The following is a 24509-nucleotide window of genomic DNA, read 5'->3' as shown; positions in this document are numbered from 1 at the left end:
GTGCAGACAGCCTTTAAACAGTGCAGGAGCATTCAACTGATAAATGGTGCTCCCAATATTGGGCTTGTAATAATCAATTTAAAAATGCTGTTGCCATCGCCTACGTTACCATTATGTTACCAAAGCAGCAACAGAAAGTGTGCATTTTGCTGCAGCAGTTCAAAGGGCCCCAAGTCAATTATCATCATTAGGCTCTTTTTCCAGAGCTATACAAGTTCCTTATCACAGCTTTTGTGTAAAAAAAAACAGTTGCTTTATTCAATTTGTTTCAACATCCATTGATGTTTCAACTTTGATAAATCAACTTAATGATCTATAGATTTCACAATCTTATGAAGGACTTGGTGGACTTATCTCTCAAGCAAGCTGGTGGGCATTTTTAAACAGATGAAGGCTCACTGCCATGACAGGACGCAAGGCAGGGGTGGGGGGGAGAGCTCTAAACCAGGGTGAAAAGCAAAAGGATGAAGCCCCCTCTACCCAGCGTCTGGTTAGCAAATGTGCAGTCGCTGGAGAACAAACATGAGGACCTGAGGCCAAGATTGCTGTATTGAAGGGAAATGAGAGATTGTTGTGTTCTATGTTGGAACTAGACATGGCTGACTCCCAGCGCTCCAGACACAGTGATCAGACTCAAAGGCTTCTCTATTCACAGAATGGACCAGACTGCTAACTTGGAAAAGCCAAAAGGAAGAGGTGAGTGTTTCATAAGAAACTCTCAGTGGTGCTCCAATGTGGTGGTTTTGTCAAACTCATGTTCCTCCAATTGACCTAATGGTCAAACATTGTCCATTCTATTTACCTAGGGAGTTCTTCTCCATAATCCTGATGGCAGTTTACATACCACCAGCAGCCAACTATAATCAAGCATTTAGAGACTGCATGATGCAGTCTCAAAACAAGAAACATTGCATCCCAACGAATTTCAAATCATAGTTGGGGATTTCAAGCTGGCTTGTTTGAATAAAAACCTGCTCAATTACCATCAGCATATAGCCTGCAGCTCCACAGATCCAAACACACTAGACCACTGTTATATTAAGATAAGAAATACTTACCGTTCCATGTCTAGACCGTATTACAACAAATCTGATCACTTGGCTGTCCTCCTACCTGCATGCAGCAGAGGCTAAAGAGTAAAGTTCCAGAGATTAGGACAACAAGAGAGGGTTTCAAGAGGCAAAGGAGAGGCTATGGGTTTGCTTCAAAATGGTAGACTGGGCCTTGTTCAAGGACTCATCTGTGGATCTGAATGAACAGATGGGCCGTGGTTGACATGGACTTTATTAAAACAGTTGTAGAAGCTCGGGATGAACCATGAGATCCACAATCTGCTGAGGGCCAGATCAGAGTCATTCAAGTCCAGCAAAGACTAAGAAAGTTACAAGAGGTCCAACTGTGATCTCCAGAAAGCCATCTCACAAGCCAGTGGTAATACTGGACAAAACTTGAACCAATGAAGGATGCTCAACAGTTGTAGCAGGGCTTGAATGCTATCACCTCTTAATCAAGCAACATAGGTGATAACAGGGTTTCACTTTCAGATGAGCTCAATGCCTTCAAAACTTCAAGACGTGGATGAACTTTCACGAACTCCCACAGTCCCCAATGCTCCTGTGGTTTCAGTCTCTGAGGCCAACATGTGAGCAGCCTTCAGGAGGGTGAAACCATGAAAAGCTCCAATGTCAAAGTTTTATGATAACACCACTGGTGAAGAATCAAAGGTGAATCAAAGGTGGTGATGGATCAGCAGATAGGAGGGAGATAGAAAATCTGGCTGAGTGATGCCACAACAACGACCTCTTACTCAATATCAGCAAGACCAAGGAATTAATTATTGACCTCAGGAGGGGTATATCAGAGGCCATGAGCCAGTCCTCATTGGGGGATCAGATGAGGAGATGGTCAGCTACATTAAATTCCTCGGTATTATTATTTTGGAGGAACTGTCCTGGGCTCAGCATGTAAGTGTAATTATGAAGAAGGCACTGCAGCTTCTTTACTTCCTTAGGAGTTGGCGAAGATTCGGCATAACATCTGAAATTTTGACAAACTTCGATAGAAGTGTGCCAGAGAATATATTGACTGGCTGCATCACAGCCTGGTATAGAAACACCATTTCCCTCAAAAGAAAATCCCACAAAATATAGTGGATATGACCCAGTGGATCACAGGTAAAGCCCTTCCCAACACTGAGTATGTCTACACGAGGTGTTGTCGCAGGAAAGTAGCATCCATCATCAGGGACCCCCACCACCCTGGACATGCTCTCCTCCCACTGCTGTACAGGAGTACAGGAGCCTCAGGACTTACACCACCAGGTTCAGGAACAGTTACTACTCCTCAACTATCAGGCTCTTGAACCAGAGGGGATAACTTCACTTGCCCATCATTGAAATGTTCTCACAATCTATGGACTTAGTTTCAAGGACTCTTCATCTCAGGTCCTCAATATTTATTGTTTTTTTTTGTACTTGCACAGTTTGTAGTTTTTTGCACACTGGCTAAACACCAGTGTGGTCTTTCATTAAAACTATTATGATTGTTATTCTACTATGGATGTATTGAGTATGCCCACAAGAAAATGAACCTTAGGGTTGTATATGTGACGTATATGTACGTGGATAATAAATTTGCTTTGAACTTGGAACCTTTATATTTCTTGTCACCTGTTATTCCACCTTTTAGTCAGATGCAACAGGACAGTTATGGACTTTTTCCAGTTGCTGCCAATACAGTTTTGAGATTATTCAGTAATAAAAGTGTTTCTGCATATAAAACAGATTTCTCTGCTGCTGTGAGGTGCACAGCTCTCCAGCTTTATGACTGAATTTTTTTAAAGCATGCATTTAGTGTGAACTTTATTGCCCATTTAAAATTTTATAGCTTTCTTCTTCATAAATAAATCAATACATTTACTATCTTCTCAAAAGTTCCATGTTTCTCTTTGTTTGAAATAATCTAAAATAAATTGAGTCAATTTTAAGTTCATGTGATAAAAATGATGTGTCAGTCTTAACTTGAAGTTGTTGATGTTGCTTAAACAGGGCTACTAAATAAATATGAAGATTTAATTGTTCTTCAGTGATTAGAAAAACATATTAATTGGGTGTTCTGAGGCAAGCCAGACAAGGTATTGTGTGAGGAATCTGCCACTGAATAATTCTAATGCACCATTGCTCAAATCAATGTGCATAGTAGGTCTGTCCTGACGAAGGGTCTCGGCCCGAAATATTGACAGAGCTTCTTCCTATAGATGCTGCCTGGCCTTCTGCGTTCCAACAGCATTGTGTGTGTGTTGCATAGTGGGTGAGTATCATCAGAGAAAATTCCCCATTAAGGCCTTTCCTCTGCTAAATTTGCCAAGGCAGAGCCAGTGGTAAATCTTAAGTAGGTTGCTGGTCACTGTTCACAAGTCACTGTAAGGGTTTGGGGGGATGCAATCATGGTGGAGGGAGGCTTCTGTCAGTGGGAGTTGAATAAGAATTAAAGGCTGGTGGAGAATGAGGAAGTTGAGGAAATTCAACTTCTAAATCTTATCATTGGACAAGGGGTCACATATGGACCAGGTTACTTTGAGATCTAAGGTGGCAAAGGACTATTCATAAGTCCACTGCCTGCTAGTTCTGAACATCAGACTGGAATCTACATAGGCAATGAAGTATGCATTACATTCTTTCTGAAGCCCTGCCTTGTTATGAGTGGTCACCCCAAAAAGACCACTGTGATTTTCTGAACATTACCTTCAGAGCAGATCTGCAAGTGATTTCACAAATTCTGATTAAAATCATAGTATGTGCTTGTTTTTTTTGATAAAAATTATATTGTGAGTCATACCTAAATGCTGTGCTCTTTAATGGAAATTTAGGATAAAATCATTATTTTAGCAGCAATTTTGTTTCCCCTTGTACTAAAAACTATTGCTTATTCTGGAGTTTCAGCCATTGGCACGTGATATGATTAAAAAAGAAAGCTGCCAGTTATGCAGATCTGAAGTATTTGAAGTGTGAAACAGATTTACATTGCAAGATACCATTATTCCCTGTGGAGAGGGGAAATGGCCTTTCTGAGCAATAAACCTAATTCATCAAAAGTTTGGTAATTATGGAGTTTTTCTTGTTCTGATGTAAGGCACAAAACTGCTTTGATTTTAAAATAAAAGACGCAACATTTTAATGGATGTTTATTATTACTACCTGATTTCCAACAATGTTCTGACAGCTCAGCAATGTCAAATTCACTCTTTACTTTGTTATAAACCTGAAGATACCAAAGCAATGGGGCAGCACACTGGCATTGTGGTTAGAGTAATGCTATTAGAGTACCAGAGTCCTGGCTTCATTTCCTCTGCTGTCTGTAAGGAGCTTATATATTCAGATTTCCTCCGGATGCTCTGGTTTCCTCCCACATTCCAAATGAATGCTTTAGTAGGTTAATTAGTCACATTGGTGTAATTGGGCTCTTCGGACTGTAAGGGTCTGTTACCACGTTGTACCTCTGCATAAAGAAACAATAAAAATCAAGGGTTAAACAGTATTACAAAATAATGAAACTCTGCTTTAGCATAAAAGAACCTATTTTGTCATTAATTAACTTCCTGATGATGATTGTCAACATGTTTCTCACAGGATTAATTTTAACAAATGCGTAATTTACACAATGGGTTACTTAATAAACAAGAAGATACAACAGAAACTGTCATGAAGGGAAACATCCTGGAAGTGCACAGTGTTGGACCACTTGTGTAGACTCATTCCACACACCTTTTGTCATCCTGGTTCTCTTAACCAGTGATTCCTGAGTGGGTACAACTCAGATCCTAGAGAACTGCTGACTTGCTACGTCTGGCTTTGCAGAACGACAAATCCTTGTGGTTGCAATAAAGATTGCCACCCTGGAGAGCAGGTCTGGCTGACAACTGCTACAGCAGATGAAGCGATCTGAAGGTATGTAGAAATGTGATTGATGTATGCAGATCAATGTCAGGTAACTCCACAAAATGATTCAACAGTGTATGTTTCACAACTTCCAAGGATGTCTCCCGCTAAAGGGATTGTCAGATCATTATGAAAGGGGGCAATGAAATGATAAGGAGGAAATAAAGAAAAGTTCAGTGAGGTAGACCTGCGAACCATGGAACTGGAACCACATCTACAGTAAGAACACATTTACTTCAAGTTAAATAAGCAGTGACTAAAAATTGACTGAAATTTCTATTCCAGCATGGCAGAAGGATACAAAGCACCTGTGAATGAAGTTCTAAAACAGTCTCTCTTTCCTTTTCTAAACTCCTATAGTCTGACTGTTCACAGTGAATTAACAAACTCGATTTTATCAGGTCTTAGGCTACGTCCACACTACACCGGATAAATCTGTAACCGAAGCTTTTTCTCTTTGTTTTGACTCTCCATCCACACTAAAATGGCATTTTCGTCCCCCAAAAACTGAGATTTTCAGAAATGCTCTCCAGAGTGTGTAATTTTCAAAACGCCGCTTGGGCAGAGCAGTGTGGATGGGGTAACCGGAGAAATCTAAAAACGCTGTCATGACGTGTGGAACAGATGGTGACAGCAGCACGCCATTTCATTGGTTTCTTGAATGTAACCTAAAAATTTCAGAACAGACAACAACAAGACTGAAGCCAGAAGAGTTAGAAATGTGCTCACCAAATATTTTGACCCATAACTTACTGAATAAATAAGTATACTCACTTTGCCCTGTTTTCTGTTCTTGCTCGTATGAAGGCGGTTTACCTATTTATGCAAGTACTTCTCTGACAATAGATGTGTAACAGCCTAATGTAACATTGTATGGAAAAGCAAGATAATACTGATGCAGACATGTTTTACACATTTAACAAGGAGCTTTATTAATGCAACAGAGTTAGTCAGTTGTTCAATGTTTGTCGTCAGCCGGTTCATACTGTCCGTGAACTCCCTGTCAGTTACCTCCATACACTCCAGTATTTGTTTTTTTTTTAGTTTTAAGACCTCTTGTGCGAGAGCTAACAGCTGTCCAGCGTTTAAGATTTTCTAGTCCGTAACTGACCAAACACGCACCAAGTCTTTCACAGCGAGAATCGACACCAGACATGTTGCTTGTTTTTGGTAGATGTGGCCTGCAAATGCGCTGTAGGAGGAGATTCGCCGAAATATCCATTTTAATGTGGACAGAGATATTTTTAAATACGCCTAGTGTGGATGCCTATTGTTTTTACGCAAAACCGGCATTTTCAAAATTATCTGGTGTAGTGTGGATGTAGCCTTAATTCATCCACAAAAGCCCTTCGAAAATGTTATTGGTCAAATCACTGCTGCACTGAAACCCCATCAACATCTTATCAAACTGCTGATAAACACAGAACTTCTTCCCAGCAAAATGCCTTTACAAGATAACGATCAAAATATCGGACGGCATTAACTTCCCTAGAGAAGATAACAGATTAATTCATTGACTCAGGAGTGAAATAGTCATTTCACAGACTTGCAGCAAAAGGTAAAGATTATGATAAAGATAATCTATTCAAAGGGGATATGGATGCATCAAACAAGTTGTCATGAGTGTGATAATTTGTATTCAAAATTAAGGAAGATATAGGCAAACTTTAGCAACTTGCAAGGAGACTGCAGATGGGATTGATCCCCCCATACACATAGGAACAAATTCGACCAAGTGAAGCAGGGATAACTAGTGCTCAAAATCATTCAAGCATGAAAGAGAACTGTACATCTAAGTAATGTTTGAAGTTAAAGGCTATCTTGTTAGGGATAATGCACTGGTTACTGTTAAGCTGTGTATGGTCCTTACAGTACAGGTGATATATTAATTCATGGTATTTTGTAGGTTTTGTTAATCACAGAGTTCTTCAGTAGTTTCTTGCAATATGTTAATTTTGCATTTGTATTATTTCATTTCTGGTGTTTGCTTATTCTTAATAACATTTTAAAAGAGCCCTGGGCTGTTCTGCTCTGTAAGCCTTGACTAGTATTGGGTGTCACATTGGCCTAGTGGTTAGCACAAAGCTATTACAGCTCGGGGTTCAGAGGTCAGAGTTCAATTCTGACATCACCTGTAAGAAGTTTGTACATCCTCCCCATGAACATGTTGGTTTTCTCTAGGGTTTCCCATTCCGTTCCACATTCCAAAGATGTACCTGTTCGTAGGTTAATTGAGCATTGTAAATCCTGTGATTAGGTTACGGTTAAATCAGTGGGTTGCTGAAGCAGTGGATCAAAGGGCTGGAAGGTCCTATTCCGCACTGAATCTCTAAATAATAAGTAAAAATTTACGCTAGGCGGGCTGATTGGACTGAACAAGAGCAAGAGGTGTCAGCTATGGCCATCAATAGCTCTCTGTTTTCTATGACAGGTGCCAGGTTCCAGCCCACCACAGAATCTTAAGCACATAAGCAAGACCAACACTTCATTGCTGTAATGAAGGAGTGCTGTATCCCTAGAAATGCTCTTTCAGATGTGACATTAAACTGTGGACCACAAAAGTGTGAGACAAGACCGAGCATTTCCCACTCTAAGGCACTCAAGGAAACCTCTTCACTGTTGTTGTGGGAAACTGTGAATGTGAGCACATTGTGGCATCAAACCAGTGGCGGTGCACTCACATAGCACACCAGGGATCTTCCACTCCTTAACCCTAAATGAGTATATTTTAACCTGGCCTTTGTGCCTCTCTTCTCTTCCTCAGATCAAAGGCAGCAATGAGAGAAAGGAAAACATACTGAATAAAATTTAAAAAAATAGATGAACAGAGGTCAATTAACAAAGCACAGAAGAAAAATTTAGCCTAGAAATAACTTGATCTTCCTAAGGTTAGATGTTCAAGGTTTAGTCAATGAGACAGCCTCACTTTTACTGAAATATCATGGTCTGCAGTGGGCACAGCAGTGGTGAATTCTATCTCATCCATCTCCCAGACACTTGTGCAGGATATCCATTGAATCAGGTGTCCATAAACTTGGTGAGGACAAGTGCAGTCTGTTACTTCATTTCATTATAACCACTTCTCACCAAAGCACTCAAATCAGATTTCCAGCTGTCGTCTTCGTTTACACTTCTAAATCTTTATTTCATGTCCATTAAATGCTCGATTTAACTTGGAGAAAAGTTCTGAAATTTCATTTTGACTGATAAGAAATACTGGATGAGGTACCTAATTAATGATCTTTAGCCAGGATTGAACATACAAAATGACATATTTTTGAAAACGCTGCTGACATCATAGGTTGAGTTACTATTTAAAGCTCAGCCAATATTCTTTCAATGGTGATTATCTGAACTCACATACCACTTACAAAGCTGTTTGCAGTCTGAACAGTGGTAATTATAATATAGAATGGAATTTTTTAGTAAGAGATATGCATTTATGACACTGCTATTCATAATGAAATTGAGCTTTGAAATTACTATGAGTAAAATTGACAACTAGCATGTTGCGCTCTTATGAAGTTCCTTTGTCTCCTGTAGTAATCGGAGGTAAGTCATCTATTTTACACAAACTAATAAAAACTAAATTTGGTAGCCCAGGAAAATAAATGTGTGGATCATGATGCATGACTTATCCATGCTATTTTGACCCACTGAAGAATGCACTAAAAATTTCCAGTTACAAGCTAAATATTGTAATTTTGGCATCAGATATTACTATCTGCACTTTTGCAGGCCAACTCATTTCCCTACTCTTCCTGTACTTGAAGAGACTGAGTTTGTATAATTGCTATGTTCGGCAGAGCGGGCAGTAACAAATTTAGAAAGACACTCTGCATTCAGAACATCCAAGGCAGTCCAGGTAGTTTTATACCCCAATAATTTGAACTTTTATGTTCTATATGGGAAATTAACTCATTAATACAGAATTCCTCTCTGCAGGTTTCAGACTGGCATGCAGAAGCAAGTGTTCAACAGATTCCAGCTTTCTGTGATGCCACATTCGTTCATGCCTGATGGTTCAAAATATGGCAAAATTGCCCACTGTTGAATAAATGAATCATAGCTCTTTCTTGGAAACTGAGATGTTCTGATCTTTTGACGCTGTGAAGATGGTTGTGAACAGAGCAATGTCACAGCCCAGTGCACTAATACACAAATCAAGTTACTGCTGCATAGTGATTGATGTAATCTGCCTGCTCCACACATTGGGCATGCACAAGTGAGGCACCCTAGACCAACTTTTGAATACGGCCAGCCGCTCAGGATATGCTGAAAATGCGTGCACCACACCATGGTGAAAAATTTAGCCTAGTTTTCACCTTAAACCACCCAAACAATGACAACAATGGACTTAATTCTGCAACTAGTAATCCACTTAAATAGTACAGATGAAATTCATTTGAATGCATTATGACATCATAAAATAAGGTATTGTACTTCTTCAATAGTATAATAAGGCATGGTACTTCTTCAGAATCTTTAAAAAGTGCAATATCACCTATGGATTTACATCAATAAATTGATAAAGGGTAAATCCAAAATCAGAATCAGGTTTAATATCACTGACATATTTTGTGAAACTTGTTGTAGGATCAAGACTGCTGTGCTCATTGAAAGAATATTTACAATATTTGGGTGGAGCCCGGCCCCTGACGAGAGGCACGGCCTGCTGTTTGGACCATTTGAACATCAGCCCTGGTAGACTAGAAAGGCAGGATGTCAAGAATCAGACGAGGCGAGATCACTCTGAGCACCATGCCGATTTGGTGAAGTTGAGATGGCTTCTTCAGCAGTGAAATCTAGGCCCGAAGCGAATCACTGGGCATTGTGTTCCAGACCTGGTGCAATACACCACAGTGGAGCCCAGGCCCTAATATGAGGTCCGATGTTCGGACAACTTAAATGCTGGCCCAGTTAAACTGAGGGCTCCTCTCTCCACAACATTGAGGCTGTGCTTTGTGTGTGTGAACTTTGCAACGATTTGTCCCGCTAATTCGGTGAAGTCTTTGGGCCTACTCCGGGCCGACTCATTTCGGTTTAGAATGCTGTTGTTGTTGCTTGCTTCTATTGTTTGCGTGATTTATGGGGTTTTTTCTCTCTTTCTTTGCCCATTGAGGATTGGTCTTTATTTTTTTTAATTGGGTTCTTTCCAGTTTCTTGCTTTGCAGCTGCCTGTAAGCAGACAAATCTTAAGGCGGTATAATTTATATATTCTTTGATAATAAATGGACTTTGAATCCTGAATCTTCGAAATGGCTCTTTTTCAAGATTGCAAGAACATACCTGGAAATTCATGTCTCCTGGGTCCATTAAGATTTTTCTCATTTTACAACTAGCCATTTAGTACAAATACTGTACACTCCGTGGCAGGTTAATGAATTTTACAACATTTATACTGATTAAGTAGCTTGTTAACTCCACACAAAGCATTAAGATCACCATCACATTTGAGTTGTTGACTGTGCCTTTTTAATCTACTGAAGAAATTCACATCACAGACAGACAGACAGACATACTTTATTGATCCCAAGGGAAATTGGGTTTCATTACAGCTGCACCAACCAAGAATAGTGAAGAAATATAGCAATATAAAACCATAAATAATTAAATAATAATAATCATGCCAAGTGGAAATAAGTCCAGGACCAGCCTATTGGCTTAGGGAGGAGTTGTAAAGTTTGATGGCCACATGACTTCCTATGACGCTCAGTGTTACATCTCAGTGGAATGAGTCTCTGGCTGAATGTACTCCTGTGCCTAACCAGTACATTATGGAGTGGATGGGAGTCATTGTCCAAGATGGCATGCAACTTGGACAGCATCCTCTTTTCAGACACCACTGTCAGAGAGTCCAGTTCCACCCCCACGACATCACTGGCCTTACGAATGAGTTTGTTGATTCTGTTGGTGTCTGCTACCCTCAGCCTGCTGCCCCAGCACACAACAGCAAAAATGGTAGCACTGGCCACCACAGCCTCATAGAGCATCCTCAGCATCGTCCGGCAGATGTTAAAGGACCTCAAGTCTCTTCAGGAAATAGAGACGGCTCTGACCCTTCTTGTAGACAGCCTCAGTGTTCTTTGACCAGTCCAGTTTACTGTCAATTCGTATCCCCAGGTATTTGTAATCCTCCACCATGTCCACACTGACCCCTTGGATGGAAATGGGTCACCAGTGCCTTAGCCCTCCTCAGGTCCACCACCAGCTCCTTAGTCTTTTTCACATTAAGCTGCAGATGAGTCTGCTCACACCATGGGACAAAGTTTCCCATCGTAGCCCTGTACTCAGCCTCATCTCCCTTGCTGATGCATCCAACTATGGCAGAGTCATCAGAAAACTTCTGAAAATGGCAAGACTCTGCGCAGTAGTTGAAGTCCGAGGTGTAGATGGTGAAGAGAAAGGGAGACAGGACAGTCCCCTGTGGAGCCCCAGTGCTGCTGACCACTCTGTCAGATGCACAGTGTTGCAAGCGCACGTACTGAGGTCTGCCAGTCAGGTAATCAATAATCCATGACACCAGGGAAGCATCCAGCTGCATCACTGTCAGCTTCTCTCCCAGCAGAGCAGGGCGGATGGTGTCGAACGCACTGGAGAAGTCAAAAAACGTTACCCTCACAGTGCTCGCCGGCTTGTCCAGGTGGGCGTAGATACGGTTCAGCAGGTGGATGATGGCATCCTCAACTCCTAGTCGGGGCTGGTAGGTGAACTGGGGGGGTCTAAGTGTGGCCTAACCATAGGCCGGAGCTGCTCTAGAACAAGTCTCTCCAGGGTCTTCATGATGTGGGAGGTCAATGCCACTGGCCTGTAGTCATTGGAGCCACTGGTTTGCGGTGTCTTCAGTACAGGACATCTTCCACAGCACAGGAACCCTCTGGAGACTCAGGCTCAGGCTGAAGACATGGTGAAGTACTCCACATAGCTGGGGGGCACAGGCTTTGAGCACCCTGGGGCTGACACCATCCGGGCCTGCAGCCTTGCTTGGATGGAGACGTTTCAGCTGTCTTCTCACCTGTTCAGCTGTGAAGCCCACCGTGGTGGTTTCAGGTGAAGGAGGGGTGTAGTCATGAGAGCAGGGTGGGGGGCTGTGAGGAGAGGTAGGAAGGGAGAGTGGAGTATGTGTTGGTTGGGGGCAGACAACAGATGAATCATGTGGGGGATAGGCAGGGGCCACAGCGGCAAATCTATTGAAGAACAGGTTAAGTTTGTTGGCCCTGTCCACACTGCCTTCAGCTCCTCGGTTGCTGGTTTGCCGGAAACCAGTGATGGTCCTCATCCCACTCCAGACCTCTCTCATGTTGTTCTGCTGCCAGAACACAATCAGCACACAAGGCAAAACCTTGATTTTATTAACACAGTTAAAACAATAAAAAGACTTGATACTCTTGCAAGGCATTTATAAAGGATAACAAATCTGTTATCTCTCAGAAATTCATGGAATATTACGTTATGATAATTGTATGCTTTTAGCAACCATTGTTCGGTAGAAGCATTTAGATAAAATAAATGTTTTACTTTCCAGTCAGGCATCATCTGGGAATTCTTTTCCCTGCTACTTAGAGAATGGCACAGCTATGCCACAAGGCATTCATCAAATGTCCACAATAACTATTTAGTGAAAGCAATCGATAGCAAAATGTGATTGTCAAAGAGAGTAACTATGCAACTATAATTCACTCAGGTCTCTCAGACATGGTGTGATGAACGTTAGTGACCCTGTCACCATTGTAATAACACCATCACACTACATAAAGACCAAGGAGAAATTAACAGTCCTAGGCATTATAAAAATATGAGAGACATCTGCTGAACATTACCCCTGATGCACTCTGCTCATTTGGTTTGCATAATTTTACAATGGTATAGCCGATAGATAAATAAAAAGATCAGTAAATTGGTTTGTTAAAGGGTGATTGGCTTCATGAAGAGTGGTTTCCATCTGGGTTGGAAGTAATTATTTCTATCATTGTTCTGTATATTTAGCAGCGGGAAAATATTTGCAAACGATATTTCATTTTTAGTTTATGGAAGTACTTTAAGATATTCTTAATTATAAACACATCTTCTGTCATAAATGAAAACTGTAAGCCAGATATATCCATCTTCACTGGTGGAAGAATCATATATCTTATGAGACATGTACAAAATACTGGACAAAGACATAGGTTTGGATATTCCTGTTTCTGTGATTGATGATTAGTCAATGTAGGGATAAACTGTTGTATTCATGAGTGCTACTGGGTTGCTTTCTTCTGCCTCATTCAAAATGAGTGCATTCCATTGCATCTCAGGGACACCAGGCCCTGATGCAATTTCTCAATCTTACTGTTTTCGGCTGTTGAAGTCAACATGGCAATAGACCTCATTGCCATCAAATCTACTGCATCTGGTAACCCGTACCTTATTCAAAAGGGGTGGCTCCAGGGACTTGGCATGCATTAATATTAAACCTGTAGCATACTGCCAGCAGATTAATAGACAGCATCTGTAAAATCACTAATCGAGAAAGGAAGGGGAAACAAGATAGGAATTGTGATGTTGAAGGTTTTCATTACAAGTACATTCATAGATTGTTGATTTAAAAAGCTGCCAAGTGCTGTTGCAATCTAACTGAAACTGTTCTATCTAATAGTTGAATTTGGATGTAGAATTGTACAACACGGGAACAGGCATGTTGGCCCACCAGGTTTGTGCCAACAATTATGTCAATTTAATTTAATCCCATTTGCCCCCACATTGGCCATATCATTCTATTCCCTGCCTGTCCATGTCCATCTAGATCAGGCGTTCTCAAACTGGGGTCCGCAGACCTCTCGGTTAATGGTAGTGACATAAAAAGGGTCAGGAATCCCTGGTCTAGATGCTTCTAAAGCTGTGCTTTAACATTACTTCTACCACCTCCTCTAGGGTCATGTTACACATATTTTTGCACACCCTCCAATGTTTCCATATCTTAGAATAATGTGAAACACACCATCACATGGAGGGTAGTGCAGAACAAATAATGCCAAAAATCATCTGAAATATAGCCTGAAACTTGGCTAATCCTTGCTTACTTGCCTGGTTGAATGTCAAACCTTTAAATATTCCTAATGAATATGAAATATTGTTTGCAAATAATTTCCCACTAATATTTTTGAATGTTCCAAAAGCTATTAAAATTAGTGAAACCATCAACATGCACAAGTTCCTGGAGGAACTCAGCAAGTTAGGCAGTATCTATGGCAGGGAATGAACAGTCAATATCTTGGGCCAAGATCCTCAATCAAGACTGGAAAGGAAGAGAAGAGAAACCAGAATATGAGGGAAAGGAGGATAAGTTATTAGGTGATAGGTGAGACCAGGTGAGGGGGAAGGTGGGAGGGGGAAGGGGAGGTTGAGTGAAAAGCTGTGGGGTGGGGATTGGTGGAAGAGATAAAGGGCTGAAACTATTAGTATGCCATCTTCTTTCTCCTATCATCAGATAGGAGCCTTAGATCCCAGACCACCAGGTTCAGGAACCGTTACTACCCTACAACCACCAGTGTCCTAAAATGGCATGGAAATCTTCATTCACCACTACTTTAAACTGATTCTACGGCCTCCAGACTCGCTTTCAAGGGAGCTTTTGCAATTCCAGCTTTCAGTATTATTTTTATATGCAGAGTTTGTCTTCTTTTTGCACTTTGGTTGTTTGTCAGTCTGTCAGTTTATGTACAGTTTTTTTGTAAAGTTCTGTTGTAGTTCTCTTTTCTTGTAAATGCCTGAAAGACAATGATTCTCAGCATTATCATTTCAAAGGATCTGTCTTGGGCCCAGCATATAACTGCACAGCAGCACCTCGACTTTCTTAGAAGTTTGTGAAGATTAGGCATGTCATTTCAAGCTCTGACAACTTGTACGGATGCACGGTGGAGAGTCTATTGACTGGTTGGATCGCAGCCTGGTGTGGAAATGTCAAAACCCTTGAAAGGAAAAGCATACAAAATGGAGTGGGTACAGCCCAGTCCATCACAGGGAAAACCCTCCACACCATCAAGCGCATCTACAAGAAGCACTATCACAGGAAAACAGCATCCATCACCAAGGGCCCCCTGCTGTACAGGCCTTGCTCTCTTCTCATTGCTGCCATCAGAAAGGAGGTACAGGAGCCCAAAGTCCCACAGCACCAGGTTCAGGGGCAGTTATTACCCCTCAAACATCAGGTTCTTGAACCAGAAGGGATAACTTCAATCACCCCAATATTGAACTGATTCTACAATCTATATACTCACTTTCAAGGATTCTGCACCTCATGTTCTCAATATTTATTACTTAATTTTTTTTTTCTTTTTGTATTCACGCAGTTTGGTATCTTTTGCATATTGGTTGTTTGTTCTTCTTTGTTGTGTGTGGTTTTTCATTGATTCTACTGTGTTTGTCCACAATAAAATGAATCTCCGGGGAGTATATAATGATCTGTATGTGCTTTGATAATAAATTTACTCTGAGCTTCAAACATTATTTCAGAAGTTATTAAAATGTTTTTAACTAAAGCACTTAAGCAATTATAGATGTTCAAATTAATTCAAAAATAAGGAGTCTATCATCAGAGTTTAACCAACAGAATTCCAACCAAGAATAGCCAACTGGATTAAGAATTAATGATGTATTCATGCAGCAGTTACTTGGAGAAACACCAGTATTGAATTGATTGTGGACTTCAGGAAGGATAAGTCGAGGGATCAGGAGTAGAAAAGATGAGTGGGTTCAAGTTCCCGGGGGTCAACATCTCTGAAGATCCTTCATGGACCCAATATATTGAAGCAGTTATAAAGAAGGCACGACAGTGGCTATATTTCCTTAGGAGTTTGACGAGACTTGGTATGTCACCAAAGACACTTGCATATTTCTACAGACATGCCATGGAGAGCATTCGAATTGCTTGCTTCACCATCGGGTATGGAAGGGCCATTGCACAGGGTCAGAGAAAGCTGTAGAAGATTATAAACAGCCACCTTCCTCACAGGCATGAGACCCCACCCCCCACCCCCACCCCCCAGCATCAAGGGCACCTTCAAAAGGCAATACCTCAAAAAGATAGCATCCATCATTAAGAACCCCCATCACCCAGAACCTTCCCTCTTCTCATTGCTACCATCAAGGGAGTGGTACTGGAGCCTGAAGACATAACTCCATATTTCAGGAACAGCAACAGCTTCTTCCCTTCTGCCATCAGATTTCTGAATAGACAGTGAACCCATGAACACTACCTCAGTATTTTTTCTCTCTTTCTGTACTACTTATATACATACACACACACATATACAAATAATTGTAACCTACAGTTTTATTATTATGTATTACAATGCAGCCATAAAACAACAAATTTCATGACATATGCCATTGCTATTAAACCTACTTCTGATATTTTACAGAATCTGCTGGCATTTTTCAGCAAGTTCCAATTCAGTGATACTATTGAAAATTAACTAGAAATTATACACTTTTTGTATTAAGTAGGAACATTAAAAATAATCAATATTCTGAACAGAAGCTCTATATTAATACAATACAGTTTTATGTCTCATGCCATAATAACTAGAACTGCCACTTGTAAAGAAATGTGTTTTCTCTGATGATGCCTTTATCTTCACTCACATATAGGTATTACATATAATTATATAATGTTGATCATGAAATGCAGAAGGACAGCTCTGCAGTCAAAGAAGTACTTGCTCAACAAAGATTTTATTTTAGCATGATGTTCTTATATTAAATTACCTTCAAAGTGTAAAAGTTAATGTAATTATAGCACTTTAAAGATGCTGCTGACTGCAGCAATGCTACTGGTAAATAGATGGCAGATCCTTCTGATTCTTCATCCAGGAAAACATTATTCTTCAGTTAAAACCTGCAAGAGTTGGCAAGCAATTTGAACTTGTACAAGAGCAGATTTCCTTTTTAAGATTTATGGCCAGGTACACAAAGCGTAAAGATCAATAGCCCAGGGTGGAAATTAGGTTCACCGGCCTTTGAAGGCTAGTTTCGGACTCCCCACTTCCATGGTTTAGCTGGGGGGCAGAGCCCAGTTTGAGCTTGTTAAAAACTTCAGGAGTATGAATGATTCACGGCCTACACTCTTTGTTACTGAGTCACCGATTATTGTCAAGTACCAGCAGTAGCCAGAAAGTTTAAGCTTCAATTGTCTATCAGACCTGCAACAACAATTCACTTTCCATCTCCAGAACAGTGCCCACCCAGCCCAATAAATGGATTACAACAAAAATATTTTCCACATTATTCTGCCAGAAGAGAAGTAAGATGTACAACACATCGAAATGTGGTTAGCCATGGTAATTAGCTACAAATGGCAGGATTAATTAAGCATTTAGAAACAGATAAGACATCAGAAAGCACACAGGCAGTACACACCCCTCAGCTTCTGAGAAAATATTACTTTCAGAAAATAACAATTGAGTACCATCAAGAGGATGTACTATGTCAGTTGTCATCTGTATCAAGGCACTAAATTAGATCTAAAGAAGGCAAATTGCTGATTTAGCAGCTGAAGAAAATGGAAATTGCATAATTGAGACGTTGATTAATGAATGAGACAAAAGCACAGAAAATTGTGATACATCTAAAATATCCATAAAATTTAGAATGTAAACCACATGCAGACCATATGCCTAATTACTTAGGAACTTTTACTCACGAAAGGCAGTTCAGAGGAGCACAGAACAGAGGCTGCATTTTCCGGGAATCAGCAATAAAATGGTTCAAAATGAATACATGGACTGTGGATTCCAAGAAGATGGAAACATGGTTATAAAGTGTGGTGAATAACGCAAGAAGTAGGAGCAGGAGAAGGAGTCCAGCTATTGGCCGTAGAGTCTGCTTTGCTATTCAATAGGATCGTGGCCAATCTGGCTATTGAGTACACTCCACCTACCTGCCTTTTCCCCATAAGGCTTAATTCCCCTGCTATACAAAAAGAAGGCATATGGCAAGCTGTCCCTAGGAAGTCAGGGCTTCAGATACAAAGTTTGGAATGTTATGTTACAGAGTTCGTAAACACTGGTTGGACCACACACGGAGTATTGTGTGGAATTCTGGTCCGCATGTGGCTGTACTGGAGACAGTGCAGAGGAGATTCACAAGAGGCTGCTTGGATTGGAGGGCTTTAGCTATGGGGAGAGATTGGATAGGATAGGCTTGTTTACCTTGCAGCGAAGGAGGCTGAGGCGTCGCCTGAGAGAGACTCACTTTAAAGAATGAGAGGCACAGATGAGGTAGATAAGATCATTTCCCCATAGTAGGACCTCTTTTTAAAGTGGATTTAAGGCACAGGTTTTTTAGCACTGAGGTTAGTTGACACCTGGAACTCACTGCCAGAGAAGGCAGTGGAGTCAAACACAATCAGCACTTTTAAGAGATATTTGGACGGGCATTTAAGTAGACAAGGCCGAGAAGGATTTGGATTCACTGCTTTGGAGCACGCAGACAACCACAAAACATATGTCATGCCGCAGTTTATCAATTACAATGCAGTGCATAACACCACTCTTCCTCAGTACTAAGCTTCAAAACCTGGGACTCTGTATCTACCTCTGCAACAGGATCCTTGTTGGGAGATCGCTGTCAGTGCAGATCAGTAATGACACGTCTTCCTTGCTGACAATCAACACCAGCCCAGCTCAGAAACGCACGCTTAGCCCACTGATCTACTCTCTCGACACTGGCTACCTGGCCAAGCACAGCTCAAATGGCATTTATAAATTGGCTGATGACACCATTGTTGTTTGTTGAATTCTCAGATAATGAAGAGGTAGTGTACTGGAGTGAGTAAGATCAGCTGATTGAGGGGTGACACATCAACAAGCCCATACTCGACATCAGTAAAACCACAGAACTGATGGTGGACTTCAGGAAGGGGCAATCAGGAGAAGACGCTCCAGTCCTCATGAGGGGTAAGTACTGGAAAAGAGTGAGCAGATTCAAACTCCTGGGTGTCAACAGCTCATAGGATCTATCCTGAGCCCAGCATGTTAATGTAATCGCAAATAAGGCACACCAGTGACTCTGCTTTGTTGGGAGTTTGAGGAGATTTGGTACATCACCAAAAACCCTTACAGATTTCTATAGATGTCCGGTGGAGAGCATTCTGACTGGCTGCATCCCAGCCTGGTACAGAGGCTCCAAAGCACAGGATCACAAGAGGCAGCAGAATCAGCCAGATCCATCATGGGCACAACATTCCTCACCATTGAAGACATCTTCAAGAGACAGTGTCTGCTGAAAGCCCATCCATCACATAGAAACCTCACCATTCAGGACATGCACTTTTCCTGCTACAGCCATCAAACAAGATGTACAGGAGCCTGAAGACCCACACTCAACAGTTTAGGGACAGCTTCTTTCCGTCTGCCATCAAATTTCTGAATGGCCCATAAACCCATAACTCTACCACATTATTCCACCTTCTGAACGATTTATTTATTGTTGCAATTTATGGTAATTTTATGCTTTTAAGCTGCACTGCTGCCACATAACAACAAACTTCACGTCATCTAAGTCAGTGATAATAAATGTAAATCTGAATTGGATTCCTGTTGCAGACAAATGGGACGAGTGCAGGCGGCAATACGTTGTGAGCCAAAGGTTGTCTCTCTGTGCCTATATTACTCAGTTATTGAACAACATAACCAACAATTAGTCTGGATTTGATACCAGTTGATGTGCAGACATCCCAAAAAGGACCTTGAACAGTTGGGATAGAGGAGATGAGTGAGGATAGCAGCAGCCATTCCCCCAGGTACAGAAAAAGCTTTTAACAATGTAATGAATATTTTCCTTCCACACTCTAAAGAGAGATGCGAATCTGGCTAACAGCTTGCTCGGTGGATTTAAGTATGATACTATTTTCTAATACGCCTTGATGAATGAATTGCATACCCCTTTGTTATAGTAATCTGATTCCAAGTCGAAGCAATCAGAAATCTATATAGTTTGCAGTCAAAGTGCATCTGATGTGCCTTACATTGATAACTCATGATATACCTGCTCAAAAATCTCCAGTGAGGATTTCCTGCACAGACAAACCCAATTACCCCATTTGTGGAGGAGAAGCAAACTGAAATTACTATTTATTCTCAATATCATTTTTATGAATTCACTTCTATAAAAATATTTTTGACTAAAAGAGAAGATGAAATGTCTCCTAATACAGCTTGCACGCTGAAAACAGGCAAAGGTCAGAAATTTTCTCCAAAAAAATCGAAGTAGTAATGGATATGTCAGGTGGACTGACAAATCCAGCTGAAACCTACAATACTAATTTTTCAATCTAAGCACAAAAAAACGACAGCAACATGCAGCAGGTCAGGAAGCATCTCTGGAGAAAAACAAACCTAATGTTTCAGGTCATTCATGTTTATGGAGAAATTGTAAAGTATTGTGCATTCATTGTAAGTTAAAAGGTCCCTAGGGGCTCAGACAGAACATTTGCAAGGGGCTTCAAGCATGCAAGAATCTCTGCAGTTCTTAATCTAGCAGGAGACTGCAATAGGGAGAACTAAATTTCAAAAACTCACAATAACAGCTTGTACACAAAACAAGCTCAAACGCCTAGCAGAAAACACACAGCATAATGACTTTGAGCAGAGCAGCCTGCTATTTTAATTATTACAATGACCAACCATAAGTCCTTAAGACGTAGGAGCAGAATTAGGCCATTTCACCAATTGAGTCTGCTCCACCATTCAATCAGGCCGATCCTTCCCCCCCTTGCCCTCAGCCCCACTCTACTGCAAACTTCCTATAACCTTTGATGTCATGTCCAATCAAGAACTGATCAAGCTCTGCCTTAAATACACCCAAAGACCTGACCTCCACAGCTGCCAGTGGTAATAAATTCCACAAATTCACCACCCTCTGGCTGAAGAAATTTCTCTGATCTCTGTTTTAAATGGACACCCCTCAATCCTGAGGCTGTCCCCTCTTGTTTGAGACTCCTCCACCATGGGAAACATCCTTTTAACATCTACTCTGTCTAGGTCTTTCAACATTCAACAGGTTCCAATAAGATTCTCCCTCATCCTAAATTCCAGCGAGTACAGGCCCAGAGCCATCAGACTTTCTTTCATTCCCAGAATCATCCATGTGAACCTCTCCTGAACCCTCCCCAATACCAGCACATCTTTTCTTCGAGGAGCCCAAAACTGCTCACAATACTCAAGGTGAGGCCTCACCAGTGTCTTATAAAGCCTCAGCATCACATCCCTTCTTTTGTATTCTAGACCTCTTGAAATAAACACTAGCATGGCATTTGCCTTCTTCACCACTGACCTTACCTGCAAGTTAACCTTTAGGGTTAACCAGAACTAATCATACTGGGTTTTTTTTTATTTAAAGGTCTCATCAGAAGCTAATGCTGTGAGTGATGACTTGTAGTTAAAGCTAGCCCATAAATTTTGTGGTTGGTGCTGGGAGTAGAGCAGGAAATGTAGGATCATTTCCAAGCTGTGGGAGCAGATGCCTTCAGGTCAGTAGTCCAACCACAAGGGCACAAACTCAATCTTAGCTGCTGTTCAATACATTTACACAGATGCTCAGGATCAGTGAATGTTGTATCTCACCAGCTGTATGCTGCATTATACAGTGCTATGCAAACGTTCTACACACACTATATGGCTAGGGTGCCTAAGCTTTTTGCACAGTACTGTATTTGTCAAAGTGGAGTGGCGAGTGAGTTTGTGTCTGGTGGGAGCAAAGGATGCTGGGAGTGATGAGGCTAGTGGGGTGTGAGGCAGGTGGCAGAGAAGGAATGCCAAGAGCAGGGGGAGGCCCTGAGATACCAGGTCATTTCATTCCATACAAAATGCAATTATTTTGGGGGGGGGGGGCAGCAGTGCAATACAATACATAAAATTGCTACAGTACAGTGCAGAAGTCTTAGGTACACCAGCTATATATATACCAATCTGTCTCATCTGTTAGACTACTACTTTGGGTCCCATCCCTCCACTAGACTAGTTTCAACCTGCTTGTGTAGCACCAGCAAATCTCCACTCCAGATATTGCTCTCCCTCTAGTTCAGAAGCAATATCTCTCATATAAAGGTCACCCTGATATCACTACACTGGAGATTTAAATCTTCTGCTTAACTCCCAAGTTTCACTTTAGAGGACCTCTTCCCTCTTTTGCTCTTTACCCCACACTATAGGGTTGCCTAGCACTGCCACTTGCTTGGACTTCAACACGCTGTGCTGTAAAATGGAGCCAGTCATTGCACTATTAATTTGGGTGCTCTACTTCCCACAACCGTGTCCAAAACAGGATACCCATGGGAGAGGAAGATATCCACAGGAGAATATTGCACTACCTGCCTTTCTCTTCTGGTGGCCACCTGTCTACCTGACTGAACTTGAGATGTGACCACCTCCCTGAACACGCTTTCGATAACATGTTCTGCCTCTCTGTATGCTCCTCAATGAGTCTAGCTGATGGCCCAAGTGACACATACCATCTGCGGGGTCCTGCAGCTGGATATAACTTCCTGCAAGTGTAGATATCAGGGCCATTGGATTACTCACTGATCTCCCACATTTCACGGGGTGGGGGGCATACCAGTCCACTGACCGTCAGTTCTAACTCTGGTCAGTACTGGATTCCAAGTGAGATAAAGAAAAGACCATACTTTGACTTAACATAGATTGCATAGATACCATCCTTGATAAAATCTCACTTGTCAAAAAGAGACTGGAATCAACCCGATGATATGAACATTGAATTTTCCAATATCAGGTCATGTTTTTCTATTTCGCCATCTCCCTTTCCCTCCCACTCTTCCCACTCCTCCAATAGGAGGCCTTGGCAATGTAGTTCATCGAGGCACTGGGTTAGAGAGTATTAGCAATGAGGGGCAGGATTAATTGGGATTGCTTTCTCTGGAGCATTGGTTGCTGAGTGATAGAAGTCTATAAAGTTATGAGAAGTTTACATGGAGCCCTTTTGCCAGAGTAGAAATGCAAGTATTAGAGGCATAGCTTTGAAGTGAGGGAAGGAAGTTTAAAGAATGTACACTGGACATGTTTTCAACAGGGAGAGTGGTAGGTGTTTGGAATGCAGTTCCAGGAGTTGGGGGAGAGGGTGTACGAAGCAGATACTATTGTGGCATTTAAGAGGCTTTTTGAGAGATGCAGGGAGTGGAGAGAGATCATGAGTAGGCAGATGGGATTAGCTGAATTTGGCACAGACATCTTAGAATGAAGAGCCTGTTCTTCTGCTGTACACAATTAAACGTATGGTGTATTGATAGCCAGCCAGAAAGATTGACTTCAATACCAAGAAGAATGGAGGAGTTTGCCACCAACTTGGCTCAAGACTGTGAACAGAGCTTGCTACTAGCATTTTTCAGCAAGGAAAGAAAGGACTCACATTTATATAACATCTGCCACAAGCTGAAAACTGCAGTCATGTGGGAAATGTTGTCCAGGACCCTGAAGGTCATTTCCTTGATCTTCATCGAAGTGGGATCCTTTGCATCCAGGTGAGTGGAGAAGCAAAGTGTGGTGTTTTAGCACTGTTGTGAAGGATAGTAAGTTGTGCAGATTTCCCACAGTACAGTGCCACCACGCCTCCCCCCACCCCTCACCCACAGTGCTTTCTTGGAGCTTCGTGTTTGAACCCTACACCTGCTGACTCAGGGCCAAGACTGTCATAACAGACTGATTATTCATTTTGCAAATCTACTCAGAGTTGCTCTGCAAAAGAGATTTCTAATTTTGAACTGAATAGAATAGTGTTCCCATATTGATTTTACACTGAGCTGGAATTATGGTTACAATAAGAACTGCTGGAGCTTTGATATATCATCAAGTCTTGCAGACGAGAACATGGTTAGATCCAGATTCTAAAAGTATTAATGTTTTGCAATCACTCTGTAGTTTCAGCAATTTTTCACAGCTGAACTAAAGCACAAATTTATGTACACTATCAGGACTTTAGGTGCAATATTGAAATAAAAACTGATTTGTTTCACAATAACAAATATGCTAACTACTACATGAGTCTCACAATGCAGAAACAATTCAAATGATGTTTTGAGTTTTGAAGCAGGCAGTGCTCTGTTCTAACTAAATTCAATAAAGATATTGTGTTCCAGCTTTTATTTTCTTCACAGCTGCAATACTATTTTATTATGAAAATGTTCAAGTTACTGGTGGAAGCACTTGCAAAAGTGCTAGTGACTTTCTATGACATTGTTTTGTTCTTTAAGCAGTTTATGATATTTTACTTCTGGTAAAGTAATAGGAAGAAGACAATTATACATCCCCTTCACAGTGTTCGCTGTAAAATGTATAGGTGATACAGTAATAAAGGTCATTCTGGAGTTCTGGAATGTGGCCTTACTGGACTATGACTAACTGCATAATGGAATCACCCATTTACCTACTCTATTTTGCACACTGCAAGAGAGATTTTGCATTTTTTTTAAAACTGTCAAAGATAAATGCCAGCACGTCAGATTTTTCCCTGGATGGTAAACGAACAGCGCCAGCTGTGCCTCAGTTTTGTACTTGTTCACACCTCCTCCATTGTGTTTTG

This window comes from Hypanus sabinus, chromosome 2 (assembly GCF_030144855.1).
Source record: "Hypanus sabinus isolate sHypSab1 chromosome 2, sHypSab1.hap1, whole genome shotgun sequence".
Classification (NCBI taxonomy): domain Eukaryota; kingdom Metazoa; phylum Chordata; class Chondrichthyes; order Myliobatiformes; family Dasyatidae; genus Hypanus; species Hypanus sabinus.
The sequence above is the reverse complement of the archived record's forward strand: the minus strand, read 5'-3'. Positions refer to the sequence as shown.